A 17,346-nucleotide genomic window follows, 5' to 3' on the forward strand; every position below is an offset into this window, starting at 1 on the left:
AGGTGCCGAAGACGACCAGGAGCACCCAAGACTCACCATTGGACTGGAACTTTGCTCAGGACTCCTGAACTCTGTGTGCAGACACATTGCTCAGTGTCTGCCCTTCCAGACTGTGCTACCACTGGGCCTGTGGGGCCTTGGTTTGGATGCAATCCTGTTTTACTCTCCCTTATATTTCCCCTTGTTGTTTTTCTCCTCTCATCCCTCTGTAAATAAATATTTCCCTTGTTGTATCCACTGTACTTTTCCTGTGGGTGTGTGTGTGTGTTCACTCTGGGGGGGTTTGGAACAGGTTCCCTGGGGTGGAAGGGATTTCTCCTGCTGCATTCCTGCGCGCGCCTTCTCTTGGCCAGAGCTGCCTGCAGAGCAGACTCCATCTTGGCCACGAGGGCGCTAAAGTTACACTTGGTGGCCCGTATGGGGACTTTGCAGTACACACACACACACCTACGTTTTGCACCCTGGGCTCTTCTTCACAGAGCAAAGAAACTCCTGAGTGACTTTCATCTCAGTTTAAAAAAAAAGAAAAAACGGAGAGAGGATTACTAGAAGACCTGTGCCGAGGGGTACGAATCCCAGTAACCAAAGCTGTGCTGGTGGCGGGGTTCCCAGAAGAGATGGAACCAAATGAAATTGAGAGCCTAGATGCAGCTGAAATATTGGGGAGGGTAAAGGTCCACACCCATATTTACAACCGCAAAGTGAAGAGCATGGTAGCACTATGTACTCACTCCAAGGAAGCAGATCTTGATAAAGTGCCCAAAGAGATGCAAGTAGAAGGTATTCCCTGGACAATTCTGGGGGCAGAGCAGTCCCCTCCTAGTGTGCCTGTGTCACTTGAGGTGGATTCTTTAGCGCAGAAATTGCAAGCTCTGATGGTGGATGAGAAGCGGACAAGAGAAGAATTAATTTTGGCATTAGGAGGGGCTCCAACACCTGTAGCACCCCGCCTGGTGGGATGGGCCAAAGAGCTGGGAAACGCTCTCAAAGATGCATTGAAGCCGGTATATGGAAGTGCTCCATACAAGCGGTTACGTTCATTCTCGGGGGTGTCACCTGTACCCTCAGAGGAGGATGATTATGAGATCTGGAGAGATTTTACAGTGCCACTTGTCCAAGAGTGGGAATGCTCTGATGCTGAGAAGCAGAAACGTGTGCTTGAGAGTCTGAGGGGACCTGCCATGTGAATTATCTGAGCCCTGAAAGACTCACAACCAGCTGCCACAGTGCAAGACTATTTAACCGCTCTTGAGAATGTCTACGGTACTACTGATAGCAGTGAAGACCTGTATTATCGTTTCTGCCATACCTATCAGGAGCCCCACGAACGATTGTCGGATTTCATCAGGAGACTAGAGGATTTGCTACAGCAAGTAGTGCGGAAGGAGGGCATCCCCACCAAGCGCATTGATTCCGCTAGGTTGGACCAAATCCTTTGGGGCACCCGACAAGATGGGTTGATGTGGCGCCTGCAGCTGAGGGAGCGGGCCCAAAACCCACTCCCATTCCACAAGCTCATTCGAGAGATACGTGAAGAGGAGGAGCGATTGTTGCAAGTGGATGCAGTGGTGCAGCCGAAGATGGCAGGGAGTCGCACCACCACAGTGCTTGGAGAGATGGAAGACGCCCCGTCAGTGGCAGCAGCGCTGAGAGATTTGACCCGAGAAGTGGTCATGATGAAGGCTCAGGGACATACTGTGCCATCCTCAAGAGGGGAGAGTAGCAGGAGGGGTGATAGCCAGCAAGAAGGTTTCTGTTATAACTATGGAAGAGATGGTCACTGTGCCTTGGACTGCCAAAACAAGACAGATCATGCAAGGGTATCTCAGAGATTGCAGCAGACCATTAGGAAGCTTCAGGGAAACACCAACAGGGCTTGGGGAAGGAGCAACCCAAGACCCTGAAATTCCAAGGCTCCCCAGAAAAAAACAAACAGGGGTTACATGTGCATTTCCAAGTAAGGGCTGAGACAGACGTTGCAGCCCATGTACATTGCTGTACAGCTATCTCCCCCTAGTGGGAGAGCCAGGCACTGCAGCCTATATACATTGCACTGTGTGTATGTCTCCCCCTCGGGGCAGAGCCAGGCATTGTAGTCCAGGCACATTGCAGTGTGTGTCTCCCCTTAGGTGTAACTCTAGGTAATGCAGCACATGTGCATTGCAGTCTTGGTGTCTTCCCAAAGAGGCAACTCTGAGGATTTTAATCCAAATGCAGCAACCAACGTATCCCCAATAAAAAGAATGAAATGCTGAACTGGTGTGTGTGTGTGTGTGTGTGTGTGTGTGTGTGTGTGTGTGTGTGTGTGTGTGTGTGGCAAAGCCTTTGGTGGGGTGGGGCAATGAATGGGACTTTACAGTGGTGTCCAGAAAAGCTCCTGCCCAACAGCCCAGTGTGAGTGGCTCCCTGAACTGGTTAAAGGCATGTCTCCCCCTGCGAAATGGGGAGGGGAAATTAGACCTGTGGATTCAAGGATGCGCTTTGGCTATTACAGGGCCTTTTCTGATAGCCAAGTCTGGGAGATTCAGGTCGGGCAGGCTTTTCTACTCTGCTACCAATTGCTGCATGGGCTGAGCTATAGATGGAGTGACCCCTGCTGGCCAAAGATGAATAGCAGAAGGGAGTAAATTCCAAGCATAGGGGAGAGGAATCAGACTTGTGCCCCAAAGGTGGGCAGTGGATCTATCCTGAGGGCAAGATGGGTTAGGCCTCAGCAGTTGTCAAACTGTGGGTTGGGACCCCAAAGAGGGTTGCAATCCCATTTTAATAGGGTCACCAGGGCCTGGCCAGCATTAGACTTGCTGGGGACATGGGGCTGAAGCCTGAGCTCTACCCGCACCCAGAGTTGTGGGGCTCTGTCTCCGCCCCCTCCCCCAGGGTCATGTAGTAATTTTGTTGCCAGAACCGCTGGGCTAGGGTATGGAGCTGAGGGGCTATGTCTGTACGTTGCACTACTTGCAGTTAGCCTGTGGGGAGAGAGTGTCTCAGCCCCTTCCATTCATGCACCTTTGTTCCTGGTGGCAGAAGGGGATGGAGCACTGGGGTACAAGGAATAAACTCCCAATCCCTCCCCTCAGCCACATGGGGAAGATCAAGGACAGGGCTCCAAGGGGGAGAAGGCTAAGAAGCTGCATTTCTGCCAACTGACCACTAAGTGGCGCCCTCATCCCTCGGGCTGATTCGCCCAGTGCTGAGATGCCACCGCCTTTGGGAGGGGGTGCAGGGGCTGTTTATATCAGGACCTCTCCCCTGGGGCTGAGATGCGGCCACCTCTGGGATGGGGTGGGGAATTGTTTAACAATGCTGCCCAATAGCTTAGTGCAGAAGAATCCTGTATCTCACTGAAATGGCAGGGGGCATTTAGGGAGGGAGCATGGAGTGTCCCTGAATTAGCATTTGCTCTGGACACATGACATACAAGATCATTGATGATAAGAGGTGGCCAGGAGCTGAATTTCACTTTGAGGCAGGGCCCTGGAGGGTTCAAGGACTGTATAGCTCCCACTACAGCCAAGGGCTCTGATCCCCAGGGCTCTGGTTGTGAGGGTCTCCTCTTTCTAGGGAGGCATTGGGAAGAAATGTCTAGCAGAGATACCCCTCTCTTAGGCCAAGCTGCGCCCACTCCAGCGACCTGCATTTAAGAGCAAAGTGCTGAGCGACGAATGTGACTGACCATTTGGAAAGGAGGACACATGGAAAGCCAGGGCATCTATACATCCATACATCCATTGCTGTCCACTTCCTTCTCCATCCATCCCCCCACTCATCTACCTATCGGTCTGTATCCACACCAGCTGGCCAAACACATACCCTACGGCCAGCCATTTCCGCCCTCCCCCCCCCCCTCTCTGACTGGGACAAGGTTCTTTCCAACATGCCCTGACTCTCAGTGCAGGGCTGAGGTTTGTGGCATAGGCCGGGATTCCTGGAAACTGATTCCCTTTGGGATGGGCTCATCACGCACTTCCCCCGCCCTGCCCCATTGTATCTCCAGGAAGTGGGGAGCTCACATGCACACACACACGCACACACCCTCCATGCTGCCCTTGGCCCTGACACGCCACCCAAACCGAAAGTTCTCTCTCCAGCGCCCCTGGGATCCACCCTGCAGGCCAGGGAACTGCCTGGCTGCTTTCTGGAGATAAGGTGGGGGAAGAATTCACAGCCTGGGCCTCCCCACTATCTGGGGCACATCCCAGAGACATGGGGTGGGGGACCCAACCTCCCCTGCATAGGGTCAGAGCTGCAGGTGCCAGGGCAGGGGAGCCAAAAGTCAGTATCTGTGTAGTGCCCACTGCAGGCTGGTGTACAGCAGGGGTGTGTGACCCCTTCTAGGGGGAGGAGGTTTGCACATAGCCTGGGCTTGGGGAGGGGCTTTTCAATCATGATTCTGGGTGGTGGGATTTGGGTCCAGACGTTATTCTCAGAATGACTCCCAGCTCCCACCCACCTGTCCGAATCACTAGACCCCACTCCCTTCCCAGAGCTGGGGATAAAACCCAGGAGTCCTAGTTCCTTCTGGGGTGTGTCCCTTCCCCCCTCACCACTCCCGGCACAGGAGTGTTTATCTTTAACCTTTGCCAAGCACTATCTCCGAGCTTAATTGCCCCTCTAAGCATGGGTGGGGGAGGGAGCAGAGCTTGCTTCCTTTGCCCGGGTCTCTGACCCACCCCCCAGATAAGAGGGTTGATGGGAATGGGGATATAACGAGTAATCCTGGAGTTCTTACAGGGGTCAAAGCCAATGCAGGAGGGGGGCTGGGTGGGTTAGAGCTGGGGGCGCTGGGAGCCAGGACTCCTGGGCTCTATCCCGGTGGTTCTCAAACTTTTGTCCTGGTGACCACTTTCACACAGCAAGTCTCTGAGTGCGACCTCCCCTTATAAATTAAAACCACTTTTTTATATATTTAACACCATTATAAATGCTGGCAGCAAAGTGGGGTTTGGGATGGAGGCTGACAGCTCGTGACCCCCCATGTAATAACCTCGTGACCCCCTGAGGGGTCCTGACCCCCAGTTTGAGAACCCCTGCTCTATCCCCAGCTCTGGGAGGGAAGGGGGGATCTAGTAGGTGAAAGTGAGGGGGGCTGGCAGTCAGGTCACCTGGGTTCTCACCCCAGCTCTGAGAGGGGAGTGGGAACTGGAGGGGGATTGGCTGGGAGTCAGGTCACCTGGGTTCTCGCCCCAGCTCTGAGAGGGGAGTGGGAACTGGAGGGGGATTGGCTGGGAGTCAGGTCACCTGGGTTCTCGCCCCAGCTCTAAGAGGAGAGTGGGGCCTGGGGTTAGAACCAAGAGGTCACGGACTAAGCTAATCTATTGACATTTAGCCCCCAGACGGGGTCCTTCCAGGGCAGGCCAAATTTGGCCTTTGACTCCTCCGGGGGGGCTGTTGGGGCAGCCCCTCCTTGCTGTGTGGGAGGAGGGCTGGGTTGTGGCTGGCTGTACTTTGAATCCCGAGGTGCTTATCAAATATTTACAGCCAGACTAATCATTAACCTACTGGTGCTTTATGGGCCTGGCCTCTTGGTGAAAAGATAGCCCAGCCCCGCCTGGCCCATCAGTCCCTCCAGCCCAGGCATGGTACGGGCTGACGGGGGCACAGCGAAGGGGAGACAGACAGACAGACCGACCCTAGGGAAATGCCGAGGTAAGACCCTTTCCAAGTTTTTTATTTTTTCAATCCACCTGGTACCCTCCTCCATTTCTCTGAACCCAGCATTGATCTTTTAACCCCTTTGTCTCCAGACAGGCTGATGTGCCTGCAGGGCAGGAGTCTCACCTGCCATGTCTTTTCCCCGACCCCCTTGGAGGGACTCAGGGGCCATCTCCGTGGCACCCTGGAAGGTGTCCCTGAATGCTTTACCTGGCAGGGAGATGCAGGCACCTATGGGCTGGGGCGCAGGGTCTGTTTACTACAGGGGGCCCCTTACTCAGCAGTGAGATGCACCTGCCTCTGCGGAGTGTGCGGGGGCTGCTCATACAAGGATCCCTTGCCTGGCGCTGAGATGCAACCACCTCTAGGGTGGGGTACGGCTGCTGTTTAACAGCACACAGCAACACACAACAGTTTGGGACAGGCAGCAAAGGGGAATCTGGCCTCTCATTGACATGGCATAGGGGATAGAGGAAGGCCGGATGGAATCAGCCCAGCTGGGATGTGTCCATCACGAAGTCCTAGTGCAAAGTAGCTTGGGATCTCAACAAGCCGCACAGGCTTCGGACCGCTTGGCCCTGTGATGTCATTGCAACCCCCCAGTGGCACAGCAATAGGGAGGGACAGAGCCCCAGGCTGGAGTCAGGACTCTCCTAGGTGTCTGAACAGGAAGTAGATATGGCTTTTCAGTCTGCCATTCTGGGAGTCAGGACTCCTGGGTTCTGTCCCTGAATTTGAGAGAAGAGGGATCAAGGGGCTGTTGGGCATCAAGACTCCTTGGTTCTAGCCCTAGCTCTGGGAGGGGAGTGGGGTCTTGTGGTCAGAGCAGGCAGGCTGGGAGTCAGGACTCCTGGGCTCTATCCCAGCCCTGTGAGGGGAATCTGAGGGGAACGGCGGGGAGGGGGAGCTGTTGAATGTCAGGAATCCTGAGATTTGCTGCCCCCTCTCTGCTGCCCCCATGTGAATTAATTTGTCTTATCAGAATCTCTGTGTTTCTTCCTCTATTTCCCTACCCAGCCTGGCCCATGTTCCTGTGTGCCCCTGTGTCCCCTCCCTGGCGCTGGGTCCTGTCCCGACCGTCGCCCAAGGGTGTGGGATCCAGGCACAGTTTATGAAGGAGAAAGGTCTGGTTTATTTCTTTGCTCCTTTCCACACTTCTGGCCCGGGAGTTATTGGTTCATGGGGAACAAGGCTAAACCACCCACCCACTGGGAACTCCTCCCTAGAGATTAACTGGGCATGGAAGCCCCCCCCACCACTCCCTACAGCACAGCGCCCCCTAGTGCCGCACTGGGGCACTGGCTGTGTGGGAAAGTGCCTCCACCCTGCTCCCTGCAGCACCATGAGCTTTTTCTATCTTGATCCCTGCTGAGATCCAGTTAGGTCATTTGGGGTCTGGTGCAATTAATAAAATCCTTAAATCTTTTTCAGAGTCCCTCCCCCCCTGTACATTTCCTTGAAACCCTGGACCTTTAGGCATCCAGCCCACAATCTGTCAGAGATCTTGGGTCCCACTGGATCAGAGTCCTTTTATTATGGCTCCTTATCAAGGAGTTGCCTTTAACAGCACTTGGCACCCCAGATGCCAAGGGGCGAAGTTCAGCTCCCGGCCTGGGTGCTGCAGGCAGTGCAGATCGTAAAGCAAGCAGGCTTCATTGCTTTATTGCCCCACATGCCTTATCGCCCCAGCTTCCTTATTGCTTGGGAGCTGGGCTAACGATCCCATGGATGGTGAACTTGTGACTCTGTGCCAGTTTCCGGGTGGCTCAGTGGGGAGATCTCTCCTCTCCCTGCCAATGCCCCAGTGCAGCACTAGGGGGCGCTTTGCGGCGGTGAACAGGGTGGGGGGCTCAGAGGGAGCGCTCTCCCCTTGCAGCCAGTGCTGCCCTCAATGTCCCAATGCCATACTAGGGGTGGCTGTGCTGCAGTGAATGGGTTGGAGAGCCATTAGGGGGCACTCTCCCCTCACAGTCAGTGCTGATTTAACACAGTCTGGGCACATTGTAATTTGGGTAACTCCATTCTGCATCCTTTATTCATTTTTCAGCAAATCTACTTCTCTTCCTGTCCTAAATGTTTGTGCAGCTGCATCTCAGCGCCGGGTGAGGGATCCCAGTGTAATCAGCCTTTGCATCCCACTGCAGACAGCTACATCTCAGCACCGTACAAGGGCTCCCTGAATAAACAATTTCCATTTAGCTGGTGTTACAACTTCCAGATTTCTGACCAGAAGTTTGAAACCACCAAAGAAAAGACTGTCCTACTGTGAACCAGTCCCTGGGTTTGTATTGAGTCCAGTGCTTGCTGGGACAGGATTCTGGAGTACTGTGTAGGTACATATGTAGTGCAGACATGATCAAGGCTTGTGGCTGTGTATCTCACTAGCAAGTCACAATGTCTTGATTTAATTTACTCCTAGTAATTTAGCCCAGAGATGGCTGCATCTCAGTGCTGAGGAGCACGCTCTGGTATGCTTTGGGATGCCCTAGAAATATTAGTATGATTTATTATTAGGCTAATATCAGAAGGAGGGAGAAACAACCCAGGAAAGGAGAAAAGACAAAGCCGTATCTGCTCCTGTGTTTGTATGGCACCTCGCATGTCAGGGGCAATTCCTGGCTGGTCCCAAAGCACTTCCATGATAAACATGAAGATAAATCAATAAATAATGCTCATAATTGGTACTGGTTTCCTTATTCCTTCAGGTGCCCAATTCAGGATCCCCTGTCCCTGGCAGGTGACTATCTCCATCCCCACCTGAGTCCAGCACACAGCTATCACCTCCTGCCAGCGATGGACTTGTCAAGCATCACCTGGAGAAACGCTTCCCCTCGAACTCGAATCCCGGAGTGCAGGAAGCCCCCATTGCACATGATCCCCTGGGGCTGGAAGTGACAGACCCTGCAACACACACCGCCTCCTGCCTAGTGGGAGACTGCCCCCTGCTGGAAGGTGATGCCTATTGGATGTAACAGCAACTCCATGTGGAAGGTTTCATCCCTTTTCCAGTGGGGCTGCTGTTATTTTTGATAGGCTGTCAGGAGCGTCGCATGGAGCAGGGGGCAGGAGGGGGGAACTTCAGCTAGAGAGTGCTTGTGGGGGGGTAGGAGATGCTGGGTCAAGCCCCACCCCCACCCCCAGAAGGTGTACACCCCAGAGCTAGAGCCTCTAGGTATTACTGTAATACTCAGAATAATGCACACACCATAATGGGGATACTGAGCTCAGTTGGGGCCTCCGGGTGCTACCATAATACTATTAATAATGCACACATAATAGAGCCCCAATCTCAATCAGGGCCTCTAGATGCTACCATTCTACCACTAATAATGTACACTCCAGAAGAACCCTGATGTGGGTTAGGACCTCCTGCTGTTACCGTAATACTGCTAATAATGTGCACCTCACAATGGCATTGGGCCCTCTAGATACAATTTTTATACTACTACTAATGTGCACCCCCTAATGGGGCCCCGATCGCAGTTTGGGCCTCTAGGAGCTACCATAATATTACTAATAGTGGGCATGACATAATTTTGTTCCCCCTCCAAATGGTGCTGTAATATTGCTAATAATGCACAAGCTTTAATGAGGCCCAATCTCAGTTATACACTTAACACAGGCTGACAACAGCCAGTCCCATGCTGGGAGTCAAGTTGGAGATTCAGAGGGCTCTGGCCAGCTCTCCTTTGTGTGTTGTTCTAGCCAGTAGGGCGGTGGGTGAGCAAAGACAGGAGGGGGGCTAGGGAGCCGGTTTCCCACCTGCAGCAGGGCTGGAAGGCAGCTCTGGGACACAGTGGCTTTAAGACCGGATGGGGGAAGGGCAGATAGGGAGCAGCCCCCCAAGACCCAGTGCACAGGACTATGACCTATGAATTGACAGCCAGTCCTTCTGTCGTGCCCTGGCTGTCAGTTCTGTAGGGCACAGGTATGTTCACCTCCATGACCTCGGCATGGCGATGGGCGGGTGTGCCAGGATGCGAGGGGTTACGTGAGGCTGGGGTGGGAAGGATGGGGGATGATGGGGTGGACGGAGAAGACCTGAGGAGGGGAAATAAACTGGATTCCCAGCAAAGACGTGTGAGGCTCCTTATTGGCTCTACAATCCGTTGCGGAGGCTGGCAGGAGCTTTTCACCAGCATCTTCCGGGCACCACAAGGTTAATGGTATAGCAGGAGTCCCTGATACCAGACCCCTACCTCATTAGCTGCACACTCTGGGGGATGGGCAGCAGGCGCCAAGCTCTGAGCCCCTGGGGGAGCTCATATGGGAACATAAGCATCAACACCCATCCCAGGACCACAGCTACCTGCCCCAGCCTGGAACCCCTCCATCCTGAGGGCTGGTGCCAGGCTGAGGGGGGTGCCAGGAGCTATGGGTCAGGCCAGGCTTGGTGGGAGTGTGTGCTAGGAAGTACAGGCGAAGCCAAGCCTGGGAGGGGTGTGTGCCAGGAGGTCTGGGTCAGGCCAGGCCTGGGGTGGGGGGTGTGCCAGGAGTTTTGAGACAGGCCAGGCTGGGAGGCGGGGGGTGCCAGGAGGTCTGGGTCAGGCCATGTGGTCTGGGTCAGACCAGGCTGGAAGGAGGTGTGTGCCAGGAGGTCTGGGTCAGGCAAGGCGTATGTGTGCGTGCGCCAGGAGGTCTGGGTCAGGCCAGGCCTGGGGTGGGGGGTGTGCCAGGAGTTTTGAGTCAGGCCAGGCTGGGAGGGGATGTGTGCCAGGAGGTCTGCGTCAGGCCATGCGATCTGGGTCAGAACAGGCTGGAAGGGGGTATGTTTCAGGAGGTCTGGGTCAGGCTGGGCTGTGTGCCAGGAGGTTTGGATCAGGTTGGGGGGGGCAGGACGTCTGGGTCAGGCCAGGCTGGGTGTGTGTGCTAGCTATGCCTCCGGCCAGGCTGCTGCTTGGAGGGTTTCCAGTCCCGCCCCCGCCGTCATGATAATCCGGTTCCCCCTGCTAGTGAATAAAGTACACAAAGCCCTCCCTGCAGTAACCAACTGTATCCACCAGGAGGCGCGCTAAACCCGCTTTTGGACAAAGAGCTGAGGTTAGAACCCAGGCCAGGAGTCCTGACTCTCAGGTGCCCCTTCTCCTGCTCTGACTCACTAGACCCCACTCCCCTCACAGAGCTGGGAATAGAACCCAGGAATCCTGCTGTAAGCAGTGGGGAAGGCTCCCTCCCAGGTGACACAAAGGGGACATGTGGCCCCCGCCCAGGCTGGAGTTTAGCTGCCCCCCCAGGCGTGGCTGGTGCTCCCTGGGATGGGAGGGTTCCCTGGCCAGCACCCCTCCCCATGGTCAGCGGAGGCTGTCTGGGCTAGGCACAGGGAGAAGGATATGAGCTCATGGGGTGTTGGCTGCTCTCTTCTGCCAGCTGCTTTGCAGTGAGCTCAGCACTGGGCTATGACAGGCCACGGCTCCGGGGATGGGAGTGGCGAGGGGTTTCATATGATGGGAGGAAGGGGTTGGGGCTGGGGCTGGGGCTGCAGCTGCTCAGAGGCTAATACACGTGGCTTCCTCCTTTGGACTCCAGCCATGCTAGGGAGTGGGGCCTAGTGGGATAGAGCTGTGGCTCGCAACCTTTCCAGACAACTGTACCCCTTTCGGGAGTCTGATTTCTCTTGCGTACCCCAAGTTTCACCTGACTTAAAAACTACTTGCTTACAAACCCAGACGAAATACAAAAGTGTCCCAGCACGCTGTTACTGAGAAATTGCTCACTCTCATTTGTACCATATCATTCTAAAATAAATCCAATGGAATATAAATATTGTACTAACCTTTCAGTGTGTAGTATATAGAGCAGTATAAACAAGCCAATGTTTGTATGAAATGTTAGTTTGCACTGACTTCGCTAGTGCTTTTTGTGTAGCCTGTTGTAAAACTAGGCAAAGATCTAGCTGAGCTGATGTACTCCCTAGAAGACCTCTGTGTACCCCAGGGGTATACATACCCCTGGTTGAGAATCACTGGATTAGAGCAGGGGGCTGGTAGTCAGGACTCTTGGGTTCTATTGCCAGCTCTGGAAGAGGAGTGTGGTCTAATGGTTGGGGGGGGGGGGAGTTTGAGAGTCAGAGCTCCTGGGTTCTGTCCTCAGCTCTGGGGGAGGAGTGTAGTCTAATAGTTTGGGGAGGAGGGGGGAGACTGTGAGTTAGAAACTAGGATTGCCAACTCTCCAGGAATTAAAGATTATGTCATGTGATGAAACCTCCAGGAATACGTCCAATCAAAATTGGCAACTCTAGTCAGGACTCCAGGGTTCTCTTGCTAGGCTCATGTGAGTATGACCATGAGACGAACTGGGGGTGAGTAAAGATATTTGTGTAAGTGTTTGCAGGACCAGGGCAGATTTGATTTAGCAGAACATATGGTAGTATCTAGAGCAGGGGTAGGCAACCTATGGCCGTGTTCCGAAGGCGGCACGCGAGCTGATTTTCAGTAGCACTCACACTGCCCGGGTCCTGGCCACCGGTCCAGGGGGCTCTGTATTTTAATTTAATTTTAAATGAAGCTTCTTAAACATTTTAAAAACCTTATTTGCTTTACATACAACAATAGTTTAGTTATATATTATAGACTTATAGAACGAGACCTTCTAAAAACGTTAAAATGTATGACTGGCACGCGAAACCTTAAATCAGAGTGAATAAATGAAGACTCGGCCCACCACTTCTGAAAGGTTGATGACCCCTGATCTAGAGGCCCTGACCAAGATTGGGGCCCCAATTGTGCCAGCACTGTCCAGAAACACAATCTCTGCCATGAAGAGCTCACAGTCTAAGCAGACAAAGGCAGGATTATTCTACCCCATTTTACCTCTGGGGAAATGGAGGCACAGTGTCTGACCCAAGGTCACACAAGTAGTTTTTGACAGAGGTGAGACTAGAACCCAGCTTGTTTAAGTCCCCGCCAAACACCATAACCACAAGGTCATCCTTTAATAGCCTGGGCATAGGGCTACTGTCCTCTGCCGGTGCTGACCATGGGATGAAAGCTGTCCTGAGAGATCATCCGGAGCCAGGATTTTATGGAGGAAGCAGCCATTCTGCTGGGCAAACTTCCCAGCCTTGTTTACAAGGTGTACCCAGCCAGATGGGCTATTTCAACAGCTGGGGAGAGGGGGCAGTAGAAGCAGGAGCAGAGCCAGTGAAACAGCTGAGAAGAGGTGGGTGCTGCAATGGAGAAGGCTCTTGCACCTTGCTCTGTGCTAATACCCCCCTCAGACCCCTCTGCATGCACTGTAGTGTCCCTCTGCTCGCATATCAATGCTCTCCACTTTCTCCATCTGCTGCGGCGCAAGAACCCCTTCTCTGGAGCTACAGCACTCCATGCTGGGGGAGGAGGGCATGCAAGAGCTTCTTTCGCTGCAGCCCCCACCCTCTTTCTCTGGGATCTGGATTATTTAACTCAGAGAGGAGCTGTGAGTTTGGGGCTCTGCCAGCATCACGTTGAGGGTTAGGGCTGGGTCTCCCCCGTTCCCAGAGAGGAAGCATATTAGCATGTTACATGATCAGCGGAACATTTGCTGTTCGGGCAGGGAAGTTTCCTGGTTTTCAGAGCTTGTTAGAGAGTCTAGATTCCTGAGTTCTGCCCTCAGCTCTGGGAGGGGGAAGCGTCAGGACTCCTGAGTTCTAGTCCCAGGTCCGGGAGAACACTGCTCACCCCCTACTGAGTGCATATGGCCTACAGGAGCCTAGCTTCTGAGCAGATGTTGTAGGGGTCGGGACTCTGCCTAAGACCCTATTGTCTGAATCTCACTCCATTGCCATTTTCTAATTAGATGGAGTCTTCCGTCTCCCCTGAGCTGGTACTTTCCCCCACAGGTGGGGACGTTAACCCCAAAGTCGAAGCCAAATCCTAACACAGTTCCATGCTGCCTCCCTTCAGTTGGACACAGGGTCATCCTTCACTTCCCGTCTCAAACTGATGCTGCATGCAGCAGCCCCCTGTCCCCCACCCCAGAGGCTGCTGCATCTCAGCATTAGGTGAGGGGCCCCTGTGTAAACAGCCCCCCACATCCCACCCCAAAGGTGGCTGCATCGCCTCACTGGGTGAGGGAATCCCTATATAGTCACAGTGCCCCACCCCCACGGCTGGGATCCCTTTATAAACAATGCCCCATGCCAGAGGTGGGTGTCAGCCTCCAACAAAGTTCAGCTGGATCCTTGAGGGGGCGGGAGAGGGGAATGACAGGCCATGAGAACTGCAAAAGCCTTTTGCAATCCCTGAGGAGTCAGTGAGAAGCACAAACAGGGAGTGGTCAAGCCTGAATTCTTTGGCTGGTTGGAATGTGAGCCAGGAGGGTGCATGGCTGGGCAGGGTTTGAGGAATCAATGCCATGATCCTCTCCCTGCGAGTCCTTGCTTTTTATTGCCTGCGTCTCCCCTCCTTCCCCAGCTCTGCCATGAGCTACAGTTTTCCTTTGCTTGGGAGCCCAGACAGCAAACTTTTAAGAGCGGAAAAAATGAGGCGCTGGCCCCTTAAGGGGAATCCGCAGCCTCTCTCCTCCTGTTCTCCCTTATTTGGGAGGACAACTGGCCTGATTTTGTTCTGGTTTCTTGGCCTGGGTTCTCAGAGGCATTTTTAGCCATCGGTATTTAATCCCCAAGCAGCCCAATGGCATCCCCCATTCCCACAGCCGGCTGGACAAAGGCTGGTGCAATGAGAGCACTTTGGAGTAGGGCTTTGCAAAGAGCATTGCTTGCAAAGTTAGCCCTTTAATGAGGTTAGAGACATGGATATGGCTGGGCTGGATCAAACCCATGCCCCCCGCCCCCCCAGTAGCCTGTCTCCAACATTAGCCACATCAGATGCTTCGAGGGAAGGTGCAAGAAAACTCTCTAATGCACACATCAGATGCTTCGAGGGAAGGTGCAAGAAAACTCTCTAATGCACAAGCATGGAGCAGCTGGCCCCATGGGCCAACAGTCAGGTCAATTCTCTTTCCATTCCAAGGGACAGTAATAAATGTAACCCCAGGGTGGGCAGTGGAGTGGGGAGCCCCAGCACAGGATTGTTCTATATATCCTCACGCCTCCCGAGAAGGGCAGTGTGGTCTAGTGGGTAGGGCTGAGGTTTGGGACACCTGGTTTCTATTCCTGGCTCTGCTGTGCGACCATGAACAACATTCCTTTTCCTTTTCGTATCCCCTCCTGCTGGTATTGTAAACTCTTTGGGGCAGGGACGGTCTCTCCCTCTGTTTGTGTGTGCAGTGCCTGGCACAGTGGGGGCCCCGATCTCCGCCAGGGTCTGTGCCGTGCCTGGCACAGTGGGGGCCCCGATCTCCGTCAGGGTCTGTGCCGTGCCTGGCACAGTGGGGGCCCCGATCTCTGTCAGGGTCTGTGCAACACCTGGCCTGACACTACTCCAGTCTCAACTGAGACTTCTAGTTACTACTGTGATAGAAACAATACTATAATAATGTAATTATCATGGACCAGCTTTCTAGCACCAGGTCAGGGCATTTCCAAGAGGCTTGACCATCTTAGGTCCACAGCATCAAGCACGCAAGAGTTACAGATCATTGCATAATAACAGTCTGCTCCCGTGCCCCAAGTCTGATTTCACCCCTTCTGTGAGTATGAGGTCTGGTCACCATTTCAGGTAAGGCAGAGTCCCTCCTGGCTTCTCTTCTCTCCAGCCTGTTGTGATTCCTGGCAGCCATTGACAGTGCTAGGCATAAGCAGACTAAGCAATTGCTTAGGGCCCCAAGCAGCTCAAAGAAACCCCCTATTCATGTTTTTAGTATGTGTTGGAGAGGCGGGAGGAATATTCCTGCTTAGGACCCCTAGCGCTGCCTCTGCTGGCAGTGGATGGCCCTTTGAAGATATCCCTGCTTAAATATAGGCTCTGACCCTGTGCCCAAAGTGGGAAATTCCAATCCCCAGCCATGCCTTTTTTGACCTACACAGTTAGCCAAAATTCAGGTGGTTTTGGTTAGGCGGAGAAATTGATGTGGAGTCAGATTGTCTTTGATGCAATCTTGTTTGTTTATAAAGAATGTACAAAGTCCTGTTCCCCTGAATCAAACAGCAGGGGGCAGTTTCTTTGCTCATAGTTCCAAGCCTTTTTCCAGCCAGTCCTCAGCCCAAAAATCTCTCTTCTCTCTCTAGGCTTTTACTCAGAGCCAGGCTCCTAATGCGTGTTCTGTCTGTCTCCTGGCCTTTTCTGTCTGTTCTCTCGGCTTCTTCAAACAAACAAACTGGCACATGACACAGCTGCAATCAAATCAATTCCCCCACCACTGAATTTTGTATCAGATCTTAATGGAACCCCAAAGTATTGTCTCCTGAGGTGGGGTCAGTTGAAAGTCATTCAGAGTTGATGGCCCTTGTTGGCTCTCTCATTGATAGGTAAGGTTAAGATTTTGTCATGGTTATTTTTAGTACAAGTCAGGGACAGGTCCCGGGCAATAAAACAAAAATTAATGGAAGTCCATGACCTGTCCCTGACTTGTACTAAAAATAACTGTGACAAAATGGGGATGAGAGCCTGAGCCCTTTGGCGTGGGGGAGGGGCAGGGGGGGAGGTCCAGCACCCACCGCCACTGTGGCTGACAGCTCTGGGGTCCCCCAACCTGCCCATGGCAGTTCAGAGCTCCGGGTCCCCCACCATCCATGGTGGCTGGGAACTGTGGGGGCTCCAGGGCCCCGCCGGCTCACAGCTCCATCCCTGCCACCCCGGGGCTGAAGCAGAATATGTCACAGAGGTCTCTGGAAGTCACGGAATCCGTGACCTCTGTGATGTAATCTTAGCCTTATTGATAGGCCTCTTCAAGAGGCTCCATATCTCTCCATCTGGAATAGACTGGCCTTGTCAAGGTTTCTCTGGCTTTTCAACCCAGAACAACAAAATGGCTGATAGGATGTAAAATGGGAACCAGGCTATAAAAATGGAAGTCATTTCACAAAGCAGACTTCACAATGTGATCCCCCCCTGTCAGTCAGGATGCCTGGGTTCAGTTCCTGGCTGTACCCCAGACACTTATTTTGGGCCAGGGATTCCTCAGTCCTGATCTTTAAGGAAAATCTGGCCAATTCTTTTGGTGCCTAAAGGAGAGCCCATAATTGCTCTGTGCCTCAGTTTTCCCTCTCTGCAAAATAGGGATAATGGTACATCCCTGTTTCACAGGGAGGAGTGCAAGGATAAATACACTAACAATGGCAAGGTGGTTAGATGCTACAGTCACGGGGCCATATAAGTATATAAGAACGGCCATACCGGGTCAGACCAATGGTCCATCTAGCCCCATATCCTGTCTGTGACAGTGGCCAGTACCAGATGCTTCAGAGGGAATGAACAGAACAGGGCAATTACAGAGTGATCCATCCCCAGTCATTCAGTCCCAGCTTCTGGCAGTCAGAGACTTAGGGACATGGGGGTTGCATCCCTGACCTATCCTCCATGAGATTATCGAATACTCTTTTGAACCCAGTTATAGTTTTGATCTTCACAACCTCCCCGGCAACAAGTTCCTCAGGTTGACTGTGCGTTGTGTGAAGAAATACTTCCCTTTGTTTGTTTTAAACCTGCTGCCTATTAATTTCATTGGGTGACCCCTGGTTTTTGTGTTATGGAAAGGGATAACACTTCCTTATTCACTTTCTCCACATCATTCATGATTTTATTTATCTCTATCATATCCCTCCTTAGTCGCCTCTTTTCCAAGCTGAACAGTCCCAGGCTTTTTAATTTCCCCTCA

Source organism: Trachemys scripta, chromosome 7 (assembly GCF_013100865.1).
Source record: "Trachemys scripta elegans isolate TJP31775 chromosome 7, CAS_Tse_1.0, whole genome shotgun sequence".
NCBI lineage: Eukaryota > Metazoa > Chordata > Testudines > Emydidae > Trachemys > Trachemys scripta.